The 22260-nt window shown below is 39.4% G+C and overlaps 2 non-coding genes across 2 annotated transcripts; both read left to right on the forward strand.

Moving 5' to 3' along the window:
* Window positions 1-2113: 2113 nt before the first annotated feature.
* Window positions 2114-2195, forward strand: trnas-aga (transfer RNA serine (anticodon AGA)). Its single transcript has one exon. It is a non-coding gene; the product is annotated as a tRNA-Ser (tRNA).
* Window positions 2196-3490: 1295 nt separating this feature from the next.
* trnas-aga (transfer RNA serine (anticodon AGA)) lies at window positions 3491-3572 on the forward strand. Its single transcript has one exon. It is a non-coding gene; the product is annotated as a tRNA-Ser (tRNA).
* The last annotated feature ends 18688 nt before the right edge of the window (window positions 3573-22260 follow it).

Genomic DNA, 22260 nt, shown 5'->3' on the forward strand with positions numbered 1-22260 from the left:
GGAGTAAATTGCAGACACTGTTTGAATAAAATCATTTCAGCAGCAGACGTCGGGTCTTGGGTGAGCATCAGAAATCACTACGGGCGTAGAACATCGAGGGGTCAGAATATTTTTAAAGTCACTGTAAGTAATTTTAGCGGCAACTGTTAATTGCATTCTGAAGACAGTGACTACATGGTTGATAGGATTAGCCATGAAACCCTCTACAGATTCATCCATCTTCCTGTCACCCGTCCTCCAGGACATCAGGACCATGATTGGATAAAGGGAAAAAAAACCTTTCCCATCCTGTTGTCATTACCAATCCAGCAATGGGGGGAGCTATTTTTACATCAAGTAATGAGGTAGGACATTGGGTAATTCAGCTTTGATCCTCATTGAAAGACCTCAGCAGGGCTTTGGGAAGAAAAAGGGAGAGGAATAAGAGATTTTTATGTAAATTTTTAAATGTTATTTTATGAAACCTTTGGCAAATATGTGCAGATGGTGTCGTACATTGGCCCAAAATGATTCCATATTTGGGGCCCACATAATAGAAGACACAAAAAAGAAACATACGTATATAAAAAAACAACAACAAACATGTGTGTTTTTTGTTTATTTTTAATGGTGGTTTCTAACCATTATAACCGTTATACCAACATTCATTCTGTCCAACAGATAGCATGTCTTTGTCACAGGACTTGTGTGTGCGCTTATACATACATTTATTCATGATAACTGTTCATTTGTCTTCCACCTCCTCTTCCCCCCGAAATTTACATATCCAAATTACTGTGGCTTTCTGTGCTGAGAAGGAGAAGAGAAAGCCCCAGAGAGGAAAAGAGACTTTCAAACAGAGGTGGCAAATTATGCGAGGTGTCTTACCCCACAGGGGGCTAACACGTAGCATAAACAGACTAGACCGTATGAGCATTTGCAGTAGAGATGTGCTATACACACACAGGCACACAAAAACACACGTGTGCACAGAGACTATCCAGATGAAGAGTAATGAGTTGGTCTTGAAGTTTTGTGAAGACCCCGTATCTCTCCAATGCCATCTTGTTCTCCATCCTCTTCTCTCATCTTCTCCCTCCAGCTCTGTCTCTCCTTACAGTGCATCTTTAGGCAGACTGAATTACACTCTAATGAGCCTCTTCAAGTACCCGTTTGCATTTACAGTGAAAAGACACTGACATTGCAATCACATGGGGCCAAAACTTATTTCTAACCGCTCGGTTTAAAGTAAAGCTTAGTTCCACCTGATTACACAAAGCAAAGAAAATACCAAAGTTTAAAAGGTCCGAGGAGAGGAAGTGAGGTATTAAACATTCAGACAAAGACAAATAAGGAATTAGAAATGCTTGTCTTGTTTAGATCATTATGTATAGTTATAGTTTTCCTTTGCATTGTGACAGTAAGAAAAGCAATCCAAATCCTCTGAACATTTATCACAATCTGTATCTTTTTGAGTTATGTTCTTTACAATAGCCAAAATAGCCACAAAATAACTGTAAGTTTTGCTAATTTAAGTCTTTTTTTTTCTCTGTAGTTAATATAAGAAAGAGTTTTGAGACATTGAAGGTGTGAATTAGGTAACTAATAAATTGCATTGATATTTTTATTTTGTTAGTTTTTTTAATTATCAATGCAGTTTTGTGACTAAATGTGATCAAGGCTTTAATTAGCAACAAACAAAATCAACTAAAACAAATAATAGTTGTTTATTTGAGTTGTTTGTTTAAAAAAAATAATACTCTTGAAATTATTTCACAATACTGAAAAAATGTATTAAGTCGTCTTTCATAGTATTTCATGTCATTTATAATACTTTTACTTTTTTTACTTTTTCTTTTTGAATTAATATTTAATTAGAAGTACAGCAATCATTAATACCCATGTCACATTCTCACCAGCTGGCAATTTACATCAGTTGTCTTAAGGCAGGTTAATGGTACAGAACTAATTACAAGTGAATGGCATATTAGCTGCAATAAGTACCTATTAATTACCAAAAACCTACATAATTAATACAGCTCTGTGAAAAGGTACAGAAACATATTTTCCACACTGATTACAGCATTCCTCCCTATATTATGTACCTCGGATTTTTTAGGGTGGATCTGTAACAGTTGTCGTGGCCGAGTGGTTAAGGCGATGGACTAGAAATCCATTGGGGTCTCCCCGCGCAGGTTCGAATCCTGCCGACAACGACAATTTTTTTTAGGATTTCGATATTCTCATCGTCTTATCCTAATAAAGCTACATTCTATAGTTACATACAGTGCATTCTTAATGAATTTACCTTTTACTATGTGCATAGTTTGTGTGTCTTCAGTTGCTTATCTGGATCTCTTGCGTAATCGGAGTTGGTTCTACTGTGAAATAACCTGCTGTAGCTAGCCACTCTATTTGCATTCTCTGAGGGTCTGGCTCACCATCGAATTCTGCTTGCTGTCAATCACGGGCCCCACAAAAAAACCGTCAGATGATATTGTGCACAACAACAAATTACTTATTTGAAATTTAAAAAAAATTACGGGTTATTTCCAAAATTAATAGAAATAAACATTTATAAACTGAAAATACTCCAACTAGATTCAAACTCATATTTAACTATTATACAGGTAGCAATAAGACTTAGTTAGAAATCTGTAATATATATATATATAATGTTTTGGGTTTTTTTTTTTCATAACCAAGCAGTCTTCTTTTGGGTAAAAATAACATGTAATTCATGCTCTTTACACATACATTCTTGTTATCTCTTGTTAACCACTGCACTTACAGTATAACTTGAAAAAGAGTTTCATTTTTTATTTTATTTTATTTTATGATTATTGGACATTTTATTAAAGGACATTGGGGGCGTTGTTCTGGTTTTGTAAAGCTGCTGCAAAATTGTTTAAATATTGTTTAAAAGGGAACCAACTGCATGGAACACAGCAGTATTATGCTCTACTCTCTACTCCCCTTTTGTGCGTTTTCTCTGTTAAATCTTTTTTACTCTACCCGAATTTAACAAGGTAGTAGTAAGTCGGGACACTATCCCTATAAATCTAACACGAACTTAAATACAGTCGCGAAATGTCCTGCTACTGCTACATGTTATTAGTAATTCACAAAATCGCCAGAAGATGGCACGCAAGAAATGCATAAGGTTAGCTTGCGGCTAACTGTGCTAAAGCTAACTAGCCCGCATTCATGTGGAAAATGGACGGTCTAAAGGAGATTAGTGTACATTCATGTATACTCGAGCTAAAAGGTAATTATCACACCTACACGTTACCTTTTTGGGAAAGAAAAAATGAGTACAAGTCCAACATTTATTTATACAAGTCCAACATTTATTATTAATACAGAACATTAACGGTGAAACTGTAACCGGAAGTGCAATGATTCTCAGGATATTATTTACAGTAGAAATTTATTTCAGAAAAATTCTCAGAAAAACGTTAATTGTATGCAGTCAAAACAAAACAGTATCATTCGGAAAACTGTTCATACAGTTGTCGTGGCCGAGTGGTTAAGGCGATGGACTAGAAATCCATTGGGGTCTCCCCGCGCAGGTTCGAATCCTGCCGACAACGTCGTTCTTTTTGTCTTTATAATTTCATATTCCCTTTCGCATTTGTTAAATTATGAGTTTTTAGAGACTTAAATTTGCGGGAAAATGTATTTTTTTATTCTAAGATGTAAGTTGTATCGTTAGGAAAAGAAAAGTTGCAGATGATAACGTTTTTACTCTTTAAATCACTTTGTAACGTTTGCAATTCACTGTCAATAAAAACCAATCGACAGTGGGGCAAGGGATATGAAACATTTGCCACATATATGTCTTTAAAACATATTGTAAAAAACTAAATGAGCAAAACAATTTGTTAAGCTTTCAGTTCAAATTCCCAAAGCAATAAATGTTAAGGGTGAAAAACTCAAATCAGTGTCACACAAATCGTTCTTTAGGGTTTAAATAAGTAAGGGGTGAAATAGGAAATGGGGTTGCATTGATTGGATCACTAAGAAAACAATAAAGGAAGAAAAGTGGGAGAGGAAATGACTCAGAGTTAGTTGTTAGTTTTATGTTATCCTTGAGACAGACACAACCTAAAAGCTGCAGCGTTTGACTGAATTTGAGTTATCACCCCTTTTATTATATCAAAATTGATCACATCCCTTTTTGTACATGTGCTAAAGTGGTTGTCCAAAGCACGTAATGGACAGATCAGGAGAAAAACTATGTTCTGGCAACATTCAATATTTCCCCATTAGTACTGGAGCCTTTGGGATTAAGCCTTTGCTGCACATTAAAGATGTCAATACAGCTAACATTGTTTTTGGAGGTCCTCCACCTTCTTAGAGTAAGAGCTTGAGTAACCTGATCTGTTTGATAGAATCTATTGAACAACTCTTAGACTGTTGCTGTGGGCTGCGCGGTCTGATTGTCTAATCTTCTTGAGAATATTAGACTGTGTGGTGTAAGAGTATGCCTCTTATCTTAAATGAACTCTGTTCAGTCTCTCTATAGAAAATCCTTTATTTAAATGTATATGTAGATAACTAAAAATATTGTGTATAAATCCAATTGCACTTTTTATTTTATAGAGACGTGTTAGTTTTTCTTTTTCGGCACTACACTGTGGGTATTTTTTCAGTACTAAAAAATACCCACAGTGAGCTTGTCACTCACTCTTTAAACAAAAGGATCAGTCTTGACTCCTTTATATTATATATATATTATATATATATATTATATATTATATTATAATATTCTCAGGTTGAATTTTGATTTAGATTTTGTTTATTTAGAATAAAATACGTCCATGTCTAGGTTTCTACACCATTTTACCACAAGGTATTGTTGTTGTTGTTGTTGTTGTTGTTGTTAATATTATTATTGCACTCACTTAAATAACAGCAATTGTACTTGTATGCCACAAGAGGTCGCCATCGCTCTATACTAGAATACGGTGGCGTACCGTAAATTCAGCAAACCTGTGCAGACATTGTTTACTTTACTCTCCGGCATTCTATCAAAAACCACACTTTTCTAAGTTGATTGAACTGCTGAAGGTTCGTGTTGACAAAATGATCAAAGATTTCTGACTCAGTGGTAAAGTGGTTAACCGTTCAACAGATTAAGAAACAAACAAAACATTTTAAACAAACTCTCACGTGTCACTTGATTTGGAACACTACTGTGAAGTAGGGCTTAAGGCCAGTTAATGTTTCTGTTTTCAATATTATGTGCACACAGTGGCCATTTGTCCTATAGTGCTTGCTCATGAATATTGTCAGCCCTTGGCTCCGTCCTTCCTATAATTTCTGTGGTAAATGAAAACATATACTCCAGCATTTGGGGGTGAATGTTTTCTCACTGCAGCAGTGCTGAGGTCATATCCGCTGGGATGGCCTGGTGGTGTGTGGACAGGATGAGGAATAGAGCCCTGTTCCCTGAGTTAGATAAATACCTCCATCCGCCTTACTAGAACATCCACCGGGGACAACACAAAGACCAAAATCAGCAATACATAAGCATCAATAATTAAGCAGCCACACACAGCGTAAGAGGGTAAAAGGAAGAATCTAGAGGCTGCTGGAGTTGGTTTGTTCTAGTAGTGACTTTAAATAGTGTAACACTGAGCAAAATATACACATTGTTTTTTTGGTTTTTTTCTTTCATCTAAACGAGCCAACTGTACTCCGGCGACATAACTGTTTGTCTTCTTCTGGCGTATCACTGTTTCTCCCGTATCCCTGAGATACTGATTTTCATAGGTCTTCCTCAGACGACCAGACGTATTGGGTCAAAGCTATCCCATGAACACGTACACCCCGTGACCCAACCTGCCTCAGCCTCTGCCTTATCATTTATTTATGAGAGCCACTATCATTGCAGTGTCGAGCAAAACAACAGTGATGTCACTGCTTTTGTTGCTTTGTCTACACTTAGTGGACAGGGGAGCTTAGGTGAACAGCAGCTTGGAAATCCAAAGCAAAAATATATATGGTGGCGTTGAAATGAAAATCGTAAAATTAATTCAACGTGTAGTTAATTTGTGAATCTCACTATAATAAGGAAAACAGAGCAGACAACCCTCCAAAGTGCAGGTTTGTGTCTTCTTTTTAAGCACAAACGCGTGTTAGAGGACTAAGTCTGCAGACAGTTTTATTTTGGAAGGAAACAGTTTGGGTGTCATGTTCCTGGCCGGGCACTGGCAGCAGAGAAGGTGTTGGGTTTCTTCTAGTGTCACTTTGTCCTTGTGTGAGTTTTTATCCCCAACATCCCCCCCGCCCCTCTCCCTTATCTCCTCCGTTCATCTCATAGACACAACTGGAACAGCGAGGGCTGCATGGTTCCGCTTCCATTGTATCATTTATGAAAAAGCCACTAGGGGGAGAGGTGGAGCTGACGTTGCTGAAAATGAGGGACAATACGAGTGAAAGTAAGAAGTTTAAATCCACAATGAATATGTCTAAGAAGATGTTTTATTTTGACAACATGGAGACAAAAAAAAATCATTATATAATTACACAGTGATTAAACGAGTCTTTATTGTTTTTACTTGAAAGACAACTGTAGCAAACACCTTGCCTTATACACCCAATTCTGACGGCAATTTTGGGGCATTCATTTTGCTACTGTTAAGTAAACAATTAATCGAATTACCGAACCAAGCGGTGGTTCGGTAATTCGGTTAATTGTTTACATAACTCTGCTGGTAGCTGGAAAACATTACAGAAAACTTCAGTCATCACCTGCTAAACACAGGGATCGTTTTTTTTTGTTTTGTTTTGTTTTGTTTTTTTTTCCCATCAGCCTTCTCTGAACTGAATTCATAGTTGTTGCACTTTGATTTGTCACATCATGGGTTTTAGGTTGTTTTTTTAAAGGGTCTGAGCCGCATGGGGGTGGGGGTGGGGTGAGTGTAAATCACCACATACAGAGAATGAGGCTGTGTAGTTCTTTTCAAAGAGACACTGATATTTTTGATGTATGTTGAACATGCAATGACAATGTGTATGTAAATATACATGACAGTGTATGTGTAAATATACAAACTTTTCTTAAAAGCAATATGGACAAAACCAGCAACAACAGTCACTCAGAGAGAAAGAGAGAGAGTAAGGGAGAGAGAGTAACCTGTGTTCCCTCCCAGTCATCTGTGGCATCTGCCTCAGCTCTGTGTGTTCATTCATGGGGCATGGGGAGAGCAGTGACCTAAGGGAGAGCCAGTAATTATCCTCTGTGTCTGTGACAGCCTGGGATAATCAGTCTCACTGGGAATACTGGTAGAGATCTGTGGGCCAGTGATTCTGAAAGACCTAATCCTCAATGAGGCCTCCTCTCAGCTCTCACACTGATAACTGGAGTGCTCTCACATTATGGCCCTTTGCTCACGCACACTCACAGGTCACTGTGTGTGTAATCCCTCAGATTCCTGTCCTGCCTCAATAAGTATGTTGCTGTTTGTATCACACCTCGTCTGCCTTAATTGATTTTTTTATTTTGGCCTTAACAGAGGTCGTAGGTCATAGAAACACGGAAAACAAACACAGTATCAAATTGTCACAAAATATTCTTATAATTCATTGACTACATTGTTTAAAAAAAAAAAACACTCCACAAATGTATTTAACTTTCCAGCGGGATATTGGATTCCATGTTGGGGTTTGTTTATTTTTTTTCAAATCTTTCTAATAATTTATATGCCAAAATATATTACTATATATGTATCTACTTTTAGCACAAAAGATAATAAAAAAAATAGCCAAAAAATTGATTTTTGAAAGTATCTGCTAAAACTAAGCAAACATAGCACAGAAAGCTACAAAAATAAATAAATACTATTTTATTATATATACAATATATACTATAACATATACTGTATATCATAAATACATAATAATAAATATATATTTTAATGTAAACCCTCATGTACACAGAAAGTTCTACTAATAAAAGTTCAAGCTAATATTTATATATTGCTGTAGCACTATACTATATATTTTTTAATATAATCTGAGCTGTAGTTTGCTGCTGTAACTCACTGTTGGATGGATAAAGAACTTATTTCATCTCACCTTGTCTAAATATATGTATAACACAAATACCTGTACTGTAATGTAATGAAAAGACAAAAGGAGGTTGGTGCAAAATTTGACAGGAACAGGAAATGATGCAAAAACACTATAAAACACTAATATGACATTTACAAAATAAAACATGAGGCCAGATCAAAAAAAATATTATAAATTGTATGAATGAAGTTGGCCTGGCATGAGTCGCCCTCTTTTTGGACATTCATGTCTGTGTCTGTGTGTTCTGGTTTTATAACATATTGTGCAGATCACCTCTTTTTTAGTTACTTTCTTTCTTTTTTTTTTGATCGCTTGATAGAGGTGAAATGACTCAAAACGTGTGTTTGACAACGTGTATCACGATAAAAATAACCAGAGAATCTTCAGAATATTACAGTATATAGTAAGTGTTTATTCTATTAAAACCTTTGGAAAGAAAGAAGAAAGTTAAAATGCACAAGAAGGGAGAAAAAAATACACAAGAAAATACACAAATAGTTACAATAGTTCAAAGTATATGTATATTCTTTGTCATGTACTACGAGCATTCATAAAAATCTATCCATTTTTTTTTTTACTTCTATAGCAGGGTGAGCATTCGTAAAGAGAGGGAATGTATCCATTTTTTGTATTTTTTTTTATTTTTTCTTATACACCTGTGCTGTTTGCCATGCACTGAAGAGGCAAGAAAAGGGTAGAGCAGAATTCCCACAGGGGGTCCGGGAATCAATTAGCCCACTCCCAGGGCAGTGGATCAGGTACCAACCTGTGACAACATGCCAGACGGAGCCCGCGATCGGGGCTGTCATCATTTGATTTACCCATAATCAGTCCCTAATTGTATCACATTGGGTTGCAGGTACATGTAATTTAGAACAGAATGTGAATCCACAAGGGTTTTGCCCCGGCAACACCGGTGTATCCCTGTGGTAATGATGGAGGAGTGAGTGCTTTAATGTGCCTGGCCCCTGGAAGTCCTGAGACTGCTAACCGCTCACAGTCATGGAGGCTGGAGAGCCAGACTTTTATGCTCTGACAGTTTGATGGACAGCTGACATGACTGGCTGTGGAGTTGCCAGTCAACCCAACACTGAGAGAAGCCCCTGTGCACCCGTCTTCCATTAAAGAAAGGGGTTCAAAGGATTATATATTTTTTTTCTTCTATCCATACCGCATTGTTGTCTGGTCTCAGAAATATACACCGCATGTTGCAACAGTATCCTCTGGACACTGAGTGAAAGTGTGCAATGTGGAACTTTCTTCGGAAAGTTTACAAGAAGGAACAACAACCCTGATGTTCCTGCTCCCTCAACGCCGCTACCTTCGTCAGACGACCTGAGTTGTTAATTTAGTTATGTGACACTCTGAGTGCTCTTACACTTTGGGCAATAAATCATCACCGACGTATGAGGTAACAGAAAGTCTGAGAGCGCTTCTAATACCACTGTGTAAACTTACCTCTGTACTGGAGCTATGACATCAGAGAGAAGAGACGGCAGACTCCCTGGAGCATCAGAATGCAGACAGACTGAGAAAAAAAAATGATCAGGAAGGTTCTATTAATCTTCCTAACAATGGTTCTTTGATCAATATGTATTTTGCTTTTTGAAAACCATATCCATTCATCTATTTCATGTTGTTTTGCAAGGGGACACAATTTAAAGGAGGACAGGAAGTCCATTTGAGAGACCATTTATGTACCATTCATCATTAATGTCACTCGTTACTCATCTGGTTTTTTCTCATATTAAGTATCATCATTCTATAATCTAATATTGTTGTTATTTATTTATTTTATTTTTTCAATTTTTTTCCTGTTCACATAGACATAATTATTTATCCAAAAAAAAAAATCAGGGCCTCACAAAGACGTACGCATTGGACGTGTAATTGGATGAATGAGTTTTAATTATCTGAATAATCTGTTTTCTTGTCAGGTACAAGTCACAGAGCCAAGGACAAAGTGACAGAAAAAAAACCCGGAGGCTTTTTACGCAGAAGGTGAGGAAGAAACAGTTAACTGTGCAGCTACGGCTTAAAAACTCCAACCCTCTTCCTTAATTGTACAATTTATTACACGTTAAGAAGATGGTGTAGACGTCTGTGTTCAGTCACAGACTATGCTTTTTATAATATCTCATTATTTTCTGCCAGTATACTGTACATGATTTTCTATTATTCATTATAGGTGTGCCACAGGGTTCCATTCTGGGACCCCTGTTCTTCTGTCTGTAATTCACAGCGGTAAAGCCATACAGTTTAAACTGATAATACAATTTTCCTTCTTAAGTATAGTTAAAAAACACACGTCAGACTTGCTATGAAAGGAGCATTTAGCTGCTCATTCAGTGCTTCTTACCTTAAATCAATTAAACCTTAATTATTTTATGTCATGCCCCCCCTTGGGGACAGTAATGTTTTCACTCCCCCCATTACCCCCTGTCCGAGCCACACCCCCGTGAATAAATAAAATACTGTTGAGAACATGTATGTTCTTATCTGTACTAACCACTGTATGAGTTGCTGCCACCTAGTGACTGGAGGCTTGTTATAATTCAAGTATTACAGCAGTGGTACACTTATGTCCATCATGTCAAATTCCCCCCTCACAACCCCTCCCTAGCACCTTACCGCACCCCCTCCCCCACCCCCACCCCCCCAGGGGGCCCCGCCCCACTATTTAAGAAGTACTGCCTTAAACTATGTTAGTAATCCCTGTGTTTTTTGTGATCAGTCCCTCAGTGTTGAATGCTTATTTATCCATTCTTTATGATATTTATCATTCGTTGAGTACATTTCGCAAACCACATTAGCACTTTACCAAGAAGTGCTGTGGGAAAAAATCACCAAAATGCATTTTTCAACATCAGCGGAAAACTATTTGTGAACGCAAGAAAATGCTGGCTCAAACCAAAGCACATGAGTGAGAGAATAAACGACAAACTGACAAACAGTTTATCATCGATTAGACATCTGCTGATGACGTTTACATTCTTTTAGGTCCATTAATTCACCCTTCACTTCCACCTTCAATCCCTTATCTGTTCAGTCAAATAAATTAAAGTTGGAAGCTCAAACATTTTGACCTAAAAACTCAAGGAGTCTGAGACCAATGCTTCCGACAGGAGAATAAGTTAAAGCTAACGAGTTAAGTCAAGAAAATAAAATGTTATTGTGATATCACTATTATTGTTATTGTTGTTGTTGTCATTATTACAGACACTCGAAGTGAGGCTGAAACACGATTGAACGATTCTGCTCCTTGTATTTTCCAGAATGTCTAAACACCCAGGCAGCGGGGAGTCGGGGCAGCCAATAGCAGCTGAGGAGCCAAAGGCCATGGCAGCTACAGGTGCGTCTCATTCTTTACTGTCTGACTGAGATGGATCTCTGCAATTTCTGGTGCTGGCGTTGCACTAAGCTGAATCTAAATAATTCAAGACCTAGAAATTGCTTTTATTTTGAACAGAAGAGACAATGCAGAGGGGGGAAAAAAAATCTGTTAGTGCAGGGAGATTTTCGTGTCAGGGAAAAACACGGAAAAACACGACAGAGTAAATGACTGTAATATACTATACGGCGTAGATCCCCGCTTTGCCTTTTTGTCTTTCTTTCCAACCGTGCCTTTATTGCATGCATGTATGGTATTTTTGTTGTTTTTACCCCTCCGCCCTCTTTTTTGAAGAAAGTCTGAGCGGCTTTAACATTAGTCAGCATTTGTAGAGTCCATATTGCCGCAGCCTATAAGGTAGAGAATTTACAAAGCCAGCCTTTCAGAAGAAAAGAGACATTTCCAGTGAACAACTCTCTCCCTCTTCTGCTTTTTCCTTCTCTGGTGTTTTTTTTTTTTTTTCTCGTTTTTTTTTCCGTAAAGTAAACAAACATCATTTCCAGTGATTTCTCACTACCCCGGCTTCTGCCTCTGTGTAGTGTTGTTGCAGCCTGTGCTGCACTGCCTCGCTGCGCCTGCTGTCAGAGAAGCTCCTTTAATCCCTCACTGCTGGCATGTGATGTTCAAGGCCCTCTTCTGCGCCCTCCTCATCCCTCCTCTTTATCTGTCAATCAACCGGAGCTTGAAAAAATAGAGCCCCGATGCCTTTATTTCAAGAGGTGCCTGATCAATATCATCAATCCACTTGCCTCCCCAGCATGCTCCCACCCCCCACATGCTCTTTCCTTTGGTTTCTGAACCCTCAGTCTCCTTCTTCTCTCTCTCTCTCTCTCTCTCTCTCTCTCTCTCCCTCCCACTCCTTCTCTCTCCCTCTCTCACTCGGTTGCTGCAGCTGTATCCATTTCCTCCTGGCAAAAAGGGACTTTATGAATAAATGATACTGAATTGCTGAAGGTTCAGATACTAAATAATGAATTTCACCACCAAAAACACAACAACTTCTCCAATCATAAAATAGCTCTCCCCTTCCATATTGATTGTGCTTGTGCAACCAGATGCAGAGAGCACAGTCTGCGTCCGTGCAAGGTGGAAGAACATACAGTGGAAAATGTATAAAATGAAAAGGGAGCCACGTTGCCTTTTTCTGAATGCCGGTAGATGTGTGATAAGAGAGGCTAAACAGTCTGTCTGCCAGGGGTGGCCGCGTCCACTTTCTCTCAGCTGCACTAAAAGAGGAATCTGGTCTGAGGGAGGAGGAGGAGGAGAGAGGAGAGAGGGGGAGAAATTTGAAAACTTTCCTTCACGGGACATTTAAAGTAAGTGTGGTCATCTGTTCTGTGCTACGGCGACGGGCGATGCTGTGATGTTGTGTCGGTGTGTGCGTGCGTTTGGATTTTTGGATGTGTGTGTGTGTGTGCGTGCGTGTGTTGAAGCTGGCTTGAAGGAGAAATAGTATTGGCTGGTGAGGCCATGATTTTTTTTTCCCCCTCAGGTCAAAGTTAGTTGATGTGCAGCTGTAATTGTGACGGATGATCCCTTGTTCAAACTTTAGGTAATACGTACCTACAGTAATAATAATAATAATAATAATAACAATAATAATAACAACACAGGAGCAGCAGCAAGGAAATGAAATGTTTCTCAGGGGTAATAGGAATTATTTTTTTCTCTTCCAAGTATTGCTTAATATTCTCACCTATGCATGTACCTTAATGGCTCCTAATAGAAATATACATCTATTACATATTAGTGCAAAGCAATGCAGTTGTAAAGTTGTGTGGGTGCACATAATTATGAAGTTCTCAATGTGTCGACCCAGAGGGAGAAAAAAAGTTCATTTTGCAGTTGCAGTGTTTCTCTAGTCTTGTTTTGCACACTTTTAATACATTGTTGGCTTTCAGGACTATTTATTATTATTATTATTATTATTATTATTATTATTATTATTATTATTATTATTATTATTATTATTATTAATGTGGTTTATAAAAGTCTAAATCTTTCAGTTGAACCAAATAAGAAAACCTTTTTTTTTTATTGATTTTTTTACTGCACAGAAAATGTCTTTATATATATATATATGTAAATGTATACTACACATGTAGTATGTGTCAAGCTCACATTCAGGTCATTAAAACAATAATAACTCTGAGGTGAAGAGGGCGGTGTTCGACAATAACCCTGTCATGTTGCAAATGAGAAAACCGAGAAACAACTCTAAATTATATGTTTTATAATAATAATTATGATGTAAAATATTTGACAACATTGTTCATCTTCAGCAACAGAACAGAACAGACCAATTTTACAGACAGAAAAACGCATCTTCATTTTTCGTTTATTATTTTTTTACAAAAATATGTTGCTTTTTTATTAATGATTTAATTATTTATATAATTGCACGCTGATTTATTCTTTTTTTTTTTTTTTGCTATCTATTATTCAGTAAAATCTCTATACTGTTATGTTATACTGTATGGAGGCACATATAACACAGCCGGCCATAGTGGTGAGAGATAAATAATTGATATCTCAATGAATATGCAAATGAAAAGACGAAAAGGGAGGGGGGGGGTTAGAGTGGGGGAGAAAAGGGAGAAGGGAGTACGAGGGTGTGTGTGTGTGTGTGTACGTGGTGCCGAACAAAAGACCCGTGTGATTTTCATCATCCAATTAAGAAATATTACAGCCTCCATGTTGGGACCTGAACCATTTAAAGTTGTCCTGGGCTCCTGCGATGTTGTAGCCCTGTCTAGTGCTTTTGGGAAAGACTTTAAAGTAAATGTGTTCTAAATTTCCCCAGATAGACTTGTTTTATTTTTACATGCTGAAATGCAGTTTAACTCCAAAGACTATCATTCAGGGAAGGCTGGGAATTTATCGTAATGACGTCGGCTCCATTAGCACGTGACAGATGGATGTCGTATTCAGGAAGTGCGCTGTTCGTTTTATTAGCCCGTTTCGTGCATCGGTGATGTGTAAATCGGATGTAAACTTGTATAGAAATGTGTTGTTCAAAGGCGTTACCTTTGCGTTTGCGTTAGCATTAGCATTAAAACCCATTCAGAGGGCCAAGAGCTGCTGAAGCAGGAGGGTGAAATCCGTAAAGGCAGACACATCCAAGAGAAAAATTAAAATTTAATGTTAATCAAGCAGACAGTGAGCCGGAAATGACAGGTGCTTTCTACTCTACTTAACCCAGTCCCTTTCTATTTGGCATCAATGCTGAGCATCAACTCAAAATGGCCCTTTTCAGCCCCGTCAAATGGAAGTCGCCAACGTGTCAGGGTTTAGTGTTTTGGCCACATTTGAAGTTTTTTTTATAAACATAGTCCATCTGTGTGACTGGCTTTTCATCCAGTGAATTATTTATCTGATTAACACGTGCAGGCTTACAGTAGAGGGAATTGCAAGCTGTGGATTTCCTGAGCTACTGAAGTAGAAAATGTCAACTTTCTACCTGGTGCTGCTGCTGCTGCTGCGTTAAAGTTCAACTGTGTGTCTACATCTCAGGTCTGTAGTAGTAATTCAGTCTTTTAATACACTGTCCTGACTGCGGCTTTCCCCCATACATCACCTGTCTCCTGCATACACACACACACACACGCGCACACATATCCATGCGTCACCCCCAGAGCCCTGGCTGTCAGATAGAAGTCACAAGGTTGACTTGGTTATTATGAAGGTCCTTGAGCGGGGCTCCTCACAAAAACCTATGATCATGAAAATGGGGCCTCTCGAACACACACACATTAATCACGATTAATCGTGATTAATCCATGAGAGGGAGAGAGTAAGAAAAAAAGTTAGGGTAATGTTCCAATGTTCTGTCTTCTGTTTATGCGACCGCCACACCGACACATTTTGATCTCCATTTAAAATGTGAGCAACAAACCTGGCCCTGATTGGCTAAAATTCAGTGCTGACAACAACATTGTGTTGTTGTTGTTGTTTTTGTACATTTTTTTTTATGTCTTAGAAAGGAAGCGTATTGACTTTGATTTGACTTGAAAACAAGCTACATTTAGTACATGCAACTTGGAATTATGGGATATGGAGTGCATATCGTTTTGTCCATGCGTTAAAACGCCTTAAGAAAAATAATCAGGAAAATTATCTTTACAAATTGTTTAACACAATTACTGTTAATTTCAAGGTGCATGTGTCCTTTCTGTCCCCTACATGAACGCATATATAAATATAAATAATTACATATATATATATAAAAGTCTCAATATGACTGAACAATAAAGATTAAACAATAAAGCCGTAGAAGGTGCGAGGAGAGCTTGTGTCTGGCTGCATTTTAGAGCTCCTTTAAATCTTATTTCCCTGCTTCCCGAGCAAGATCTAAAAGGAAAAGGAAGGGAAAAAAAGATTTCTCCTCCACTCTGTCGAGCCCCTGAATTATTAGGGGCATCAATATCTTTAGCATATTGCCAAGGGCTTCCAGACAGTATCTGCTTTCATTATTAGTGTCAGCTCAATTATAGTTCACACCCAACTGTTTCTCAAGATCTAATAGCATCAATCGACAGGGATGGCTGACGAGCCGGCGCTCGTACGTCCCGTCCGTCCGAGGCTTTAAGCGGCCGGGCGCGCGTGCTTTTGCACCTCCCATCCGTCCGCGCGCTCTGTCATCTTGCTAATGTGCACGCACCGAGAGGAAGCGCGGGGCTCGTAATGGAGGCCGTGTTCTTAGTGGCGATGAGCAGCTGATGCAGCCTGGCCCATTTTCATCAAATATTAATGGCATGGAAAAATACACCCGGACTGAGGTCTCGTCCACAGCCAAACCGGAGTGGCTTGGGGAAAGAGCAATGGGGAGAAAGTGCAGTGAGTGTGTTTAGAAGTACTGTCTGATGGCCATAATTAGGGCCGCTCCATTTAAAAATTCAAAAGCCCCAGTTTATTTGAGCCCATGAATCTTCCACTGACTGCTGCATTTATTTCTCTTTTTTACCAAGTATTTTATTCTACAGTGTCAGAACTGGGGCTTTTTCCGTCTGTGCTGTTGATTTATCACTCACCGCCTCTGAGATGCGTTTTCTTTTTCTTTCTTTTTTTTTGATGATGAATGACATTCAGCTCATTTTTCAGGAAGCTTCGGTTGAGGTGATTGACAGCTATTAAGGGGAAGTGGTATATCACATGACGTACAAAAACAAACAATGCTTCACTGTAGAACAAGAGCTCATCGCCACTGCACTCGGAGGAGAGACAAATCTTTTATACGTCTGCTTTCATTCAGTAAAATTACCGTCTGCTGGTTCGTGTGATTGTACAAACAGTTGCATCACCTTTTGTGTCAGCATCACAATGGGAAAAAATGTGCAAAGTAAAGGTGTGTGAAAAGAACCGGGCTTTAGGGAAATGTTGACTTGCTCCAGCGTTTGCTCCTTGTATGCCTTTGTTTTTGTTTTTTTGTTTTTTTGTGTTTTTTTCCTCTTGTCATTTTCACGTTTTATCTCCTATTGTTCTGACTTCTTTAACCTTCTTTTTACTTTGTGTTTTTTTCTCTTTCCCCCAGTCTCTAACACACACACACACACACAGATACACAAATACAGACGCACGAATGACACAAATTTGAACAGTCTATTTCTCCTTTGAATAACACCTCTTTTATTAGTTTGGGTCTTTCTCTCTCGCACACTTTAAAGAGAGAGGGGAGATGGGATTCTAAAGAGCTGCCAGGGGCTCAGTTTGCACAGCACTTTGATGTCATTGAGATGCTGTGAGTACACACACACACACACACACACACATATGCTCAGAGCAGCCCTGCATAAACAACAGCATGCACTGTGTTTCTCACACACATCACATACGAACACACGGACTGTAGATATGTGCCATTGGCTGGAGCAGCACAAGTGCAACCTGGCGTTTTTCTACCTTTTCTGCATTTCTCTTAGTGGGTTTCTCAATCACAAACCCCATTTCCAAATACTTTTATCCATTCTTCTTCTTTAAACATTGATAAACTTCTTAGTCTATGATCTAAGTGGGGGATGAATGTCCCAGATCACGTCTCAACTGATGTTAAATAAATGCTATTTTCTGATGTTGTTGGCGTTCCCCTGCGAAGGATGAATTAGTATAACTTTGCATAAATACACAGGGAGTTTTGTCAGGTCCCACTGATTGGTTAAGATGATTCTATTTGTCTTTCTGAAGAGAGGTCAGAGACACGGGAGGGTTAGGGTGGAATAATCACATACGAGGGCCGTGTCTTCATTATGTCCAAATGAGGTTGAGAGATACTGAGCAAACAGGAGGACGTGCGCATTCTGCACTTTGCGTTCATTACCCTGTTAAAGGGGTCTGCAGTCATTTTCCGAGCAAATTTGGTCGGGATCGGTCCGAGGTGCTGACAATGACAAGTGTTGTTTGAATTTGGACAAAAAAGGAAATGAAGACGTCTGGTGACGTGACAGATGGTCCCACGTTTTCATGTCGGTATGGTTCTTACCCATATTGTTCTACATGTCTGGCTGCTCCCCGTCCTGTAAATCTGAAGTGTGTGTATCAGAGAGAGAGAGAGAGAGAGAGAGAGAGAGAGTCACAGAGCCTCTAACCAGCTTTAACTAACAAGCATATGTTAATTATGAAGGAGATCACAGGCAGGTCATACAGCGTTCAGCCACTAAAACAGGAGGAGGATTCATTACTGCAGGCTACTTCTGATGTTGTGTAGAACACCAGCCACCTCTGCCTTTTCAGTTCTTCCTTCAAAATCTGTATCGTTTTGCTTTTCTGACTTGTTCTCTTTTTTAAAAAAAATTGATTATGGTATTTTTACAGCAATGCTAATATTAGAAAGTATATCTATTTTTATAGCAATGCTAATATTAGAAAGTATATCTCTACTTGAGGTCATTTATGAAACTCCAGCTAACTATCTTTTTATTAACATTTAAGGTCATTTATGACCTCTTTCCAAACTCCAGCTAACTATCTTTTTATTAAAGAAATCTTATTTTATTAAAAGAATAAGCATATACATAGACACACATAAATCTAATTCTTGATAGATAGATAGATAGATAGATAGATTGATAGATAGATAGATAGATAGATAGATAGGTAGCTAGATAGATGGATGGATGGATGGCTGGACATATGGATGGATGGATGGATGGATAGATAGATGGATGGATGGATGGATACATGGATAGATGGATGGATGATAGATGGATGGATGGATACATGGATGGATGGATGGATGGATGATAGATGGATGGATATATGGATGGATGGGTACATGGATGGATAGATGGATGGATAGATAGATGGATGGATGGGTGGATGGATGGATGGATGGATACATGGATGGATGGATGGATGGACATATGGATGGGTGGATGGATGGATGGATGGATGGATATATGGATGGATGGATGGATGGACATATGGATGGGTGGATGGATGGATGATAGCTCTCCTTTCAAACACAAACCTGTTTATTTCCTTCCTTCATTCATACATTTATTCATTTATTCAGTCATTTATTCATTAAATTAAATCTTTGGTGTGGAGCCTCATGGGAAAACCCGGTGTCAAACCCTGGCTGAAATCAGTCCCACTCTGAAAGTTCCTCTTCTGATACTGTAGATACTGGAGAAAGAAAATACATTCACACTTCTTTTTACAAACATTGTTATGGTTTTATGATTAAGTTTCTCCTCCAAAACTGTAATAAATGTTCCACAGCGGGGCTTTAATTTGGTGGCTACAGTCTTTTTTATCACCAGGAGGAGCAGCGCTCTCCACTTCCACAAAAACACCCCTGTTACAATAAAACAGGAGAGTCATTTATAAACACTTACACGTCACTGCCAAGACTCCCCTCTTCACATTTGACACGTCTCCCTTGTTTCCCCCTGATTCCCCCCGCTGCTCGTTCTCCTTTGCCTCTCTCGCACTCTCACCCTTCTGCCCTATACCCCCTCCCTCTTACCCCGCCCTGCGGGCTTTGCCCCAGAGCACATTGATTCTGCTGTATACCTAATTACTGCTCATAATCTATTCATTTCACCACTGCCAAAGAGGGCAGCAGCTGTCACACAACACATCACCAGGGGACTGGAAGGCAGGGGGCGAGAGGGTGGGGGGGACGGGAGACTGTGGTGATGAGGAGACGTGAAACTTGGAGGAACGGCTAATGGTTTGATGACAGCAGTGATACCATCCCCTCTGCAGAATTTCTTCATGCTAAATGTTTTTGGGTTGTTTTTTTCAAATGGTGAAAAAGGATAGAGAGCGGTTGCGACTGAGATGTTTTTATTTTCAGTGTGCTGCTGCACAGAGCTGCTCTCCAGTCTTCCCCTCTGTCACACTGCTGCTCAGTAGGAGTAATGTTAGAGGAGGTCATTGGTGTTGTTTTGGCAGTTAGAGGCAAACTTGCAAATGCACTCCAGGTTAGTGAAATGTGCTACTACCGAAGTGCTGTTTGTGCTTCACCTTTAGCTGCAGCAGTGGTAAGGAGCCTCGACCTTACTGTACCAAAGCTTTAGACGTTAGAGGTGTTAAGATGTCATAGAACACCTTCACCTTTCATTAATACAATACTCGACTTGTGTCGGACCTCACATAGTCAGAACTCCCATACTGTACATGAGTATATATCACTCAGCTACGCTAACACGGTGGTGACATCATAATCCAGGACACGAAAACATCAGAAGAGTCTGACTAATGCCTGGGAGTCATAACGAAGGGCAAAAAGATCGCAATAAAAACAAAACCGATAAAAGGATTTGAATGTAGCACAACTGGCGAACGTAAGCAAAACTATCTTCCACGTAAAGATCCGTACGACGATGTATTTGTCCGCTCCGCACGTCAACCTGTGCAAACTACTTGACAACTTTTAATGGCGTTTTGGATCCAAACAACTCGGAGAACTAACCAAAGAGCTTGCTTCTCTTCTTCTTCTTCTTCTCAGAACAACTATCTGATGTTCAGGAAGATCAGGGCCTTGTTGAGGCCACGTTGTCATTTTTATCACGTCTTATTCTCTACTATAGGGAAGACTTAGTTGTCAAGTTTTAAAAAAGACTATTTGTTGTTGTCTTAATTTAGAAAAGTTTGATCACAATCACTCACATGCAAGTAAGTATCGTATCATGAATACATATCGACTCACAATTTTCAGCACTGAAGACGGTTATATTGTTGATCCACATCCCTCAACTGTATTGAGAGAAATTCAGCCCCAAACTTGTTCTTAGACTCTGCTGGGCTTCACCGTTGCCCAGACATACTCGTTATTGCAGTTAGTGCAACAGAATACAGTGGGGCTTCAAGATACGAGTTCCACAACGGCACTCGTGTGTCGATCCACTCGATTGCATTTCCCAATTAAAATGAACTAAAAACCAATTAATTCGTTCCAGGCCCCCAGAAATATACTATGAATTAATTAAATTAAAATCCCCTCCCCAGCGAGGGACGGTGTCAACTGCAACAGTGTCGAGTGGAAAAATGGAGCTTTCTGCAACGACCCTCGTTACGGGTACGCAGCCACTTTGAGGTTAAACTCCAGAACTTCCCAGTAGTCAGTCAGTCAGAACTGAAGAAGTCTCTGGGATAAGAGGTGAAACCACGCCAGCCAGTTGCCCTCAATGTAACTATTTTTGGACTTATATCACAAGGACAATCTTGCAAAAGTTGCTTACTCGTAACTTGGAAAACTCGTATTTCGGGGAGCTTGTATCTGTATTTCCAATTTTGACTCAGCAATTCCCAGATCCTGGAATCGTTTTTTCGCACTTCACTTCATGTTTCTGTGCATTTTAGTGGATCACAATTACATGTTATAGTTGTAATGGTCATTTTGATAAAAAGATAAAAAAATATTCCCACTCTTCTAGGGTCTCTTTCAATCTCAAACCTCCCTACACTGCACTGACATGCACCTAAAGGAGAGCATGTTTCATTTTGTACACAAATGAGCGCCGGCAGTTGCACTTGACATGCATGTAGTACTGTTATGAGTCAGACAGTATCCTGTTGTGACAGGTGTGCAGCACCTGACAGTTCACACGCAGGGTTTAGTCTGGAGTTTTTACTCCTTGCCTCAAAAGTGCTGCTTTGTCAGAAATGCCAGCGTGACACCTGGCGTAAAAACGGAGTTTGTAAAAAAAAAACCACTGCTGAAAACACCAGGCGTCGTCACGGCCAACCTTACCCACAGAAACTCACCTCTCAGCCCGCCCAGGGGTAATCAGCATCTGTTTGTTTAATCTGCCTAATCTGTTGGTGAGCTCCACTGGGCGTGCCTAATTAGCGAAATTAATTTGTTAAGACATTAACGTTGTTAGCGATGGCCAAATGAAGCTGCACTGTTTTATGCTAATGGGAGCCGTGGATTTGGCTGTGTTACCTCAATTAGACCCATCTTTGATATCTGCCTCCGCTCCTCTCATCCTGTATCCCCTCTCTTTCCTCCTCCTTTTATCTTTCCTTTCTCCTCATTATCACTGGCAGGTTTTCACTAATCGTGAAATACCGCTGTTGCATGACGGCAAAGATAGGGGTCTGTGAAACCCCCCCTAATCATACGGAGAGGAGAAGAGAAAAAAAAAAAAAGTCAGATGACCTGGGTTTTCAATTAGGCTGCACTTCCTGCTCTCAGGATTATCACCAGCACTACTGGCACTGTGCATGCTGTGTGTTTGTGTGTCGGGACAGGAGGGTCTTTTTTTTTCGGTGTATTGGTGGGGTAATTAGTCTCCTCTGCGCGGCACCCCTCACAAGCCTGTTTAAGGGTTAATGAGGCCCTAGCAGCTTTTCATGAAGGG

Source organism: Cynoglossus semilaevis, chromosome 5 (assembly GCF_000523025.1).
Source record: "Cynoglossus semilaevis isolate Cse_v1.0 chromosome 5, Cse_v1.0, whole genome shotgun sequence".
Classification (NCBI taxonomy): domain Eukaryota; kingdom Metazoa; phylum Chordata; class Actinopteri; order Pleuronectiformes; family Cynoglossidae; genus Cynoglossus; species Cynoglossus semilaevis.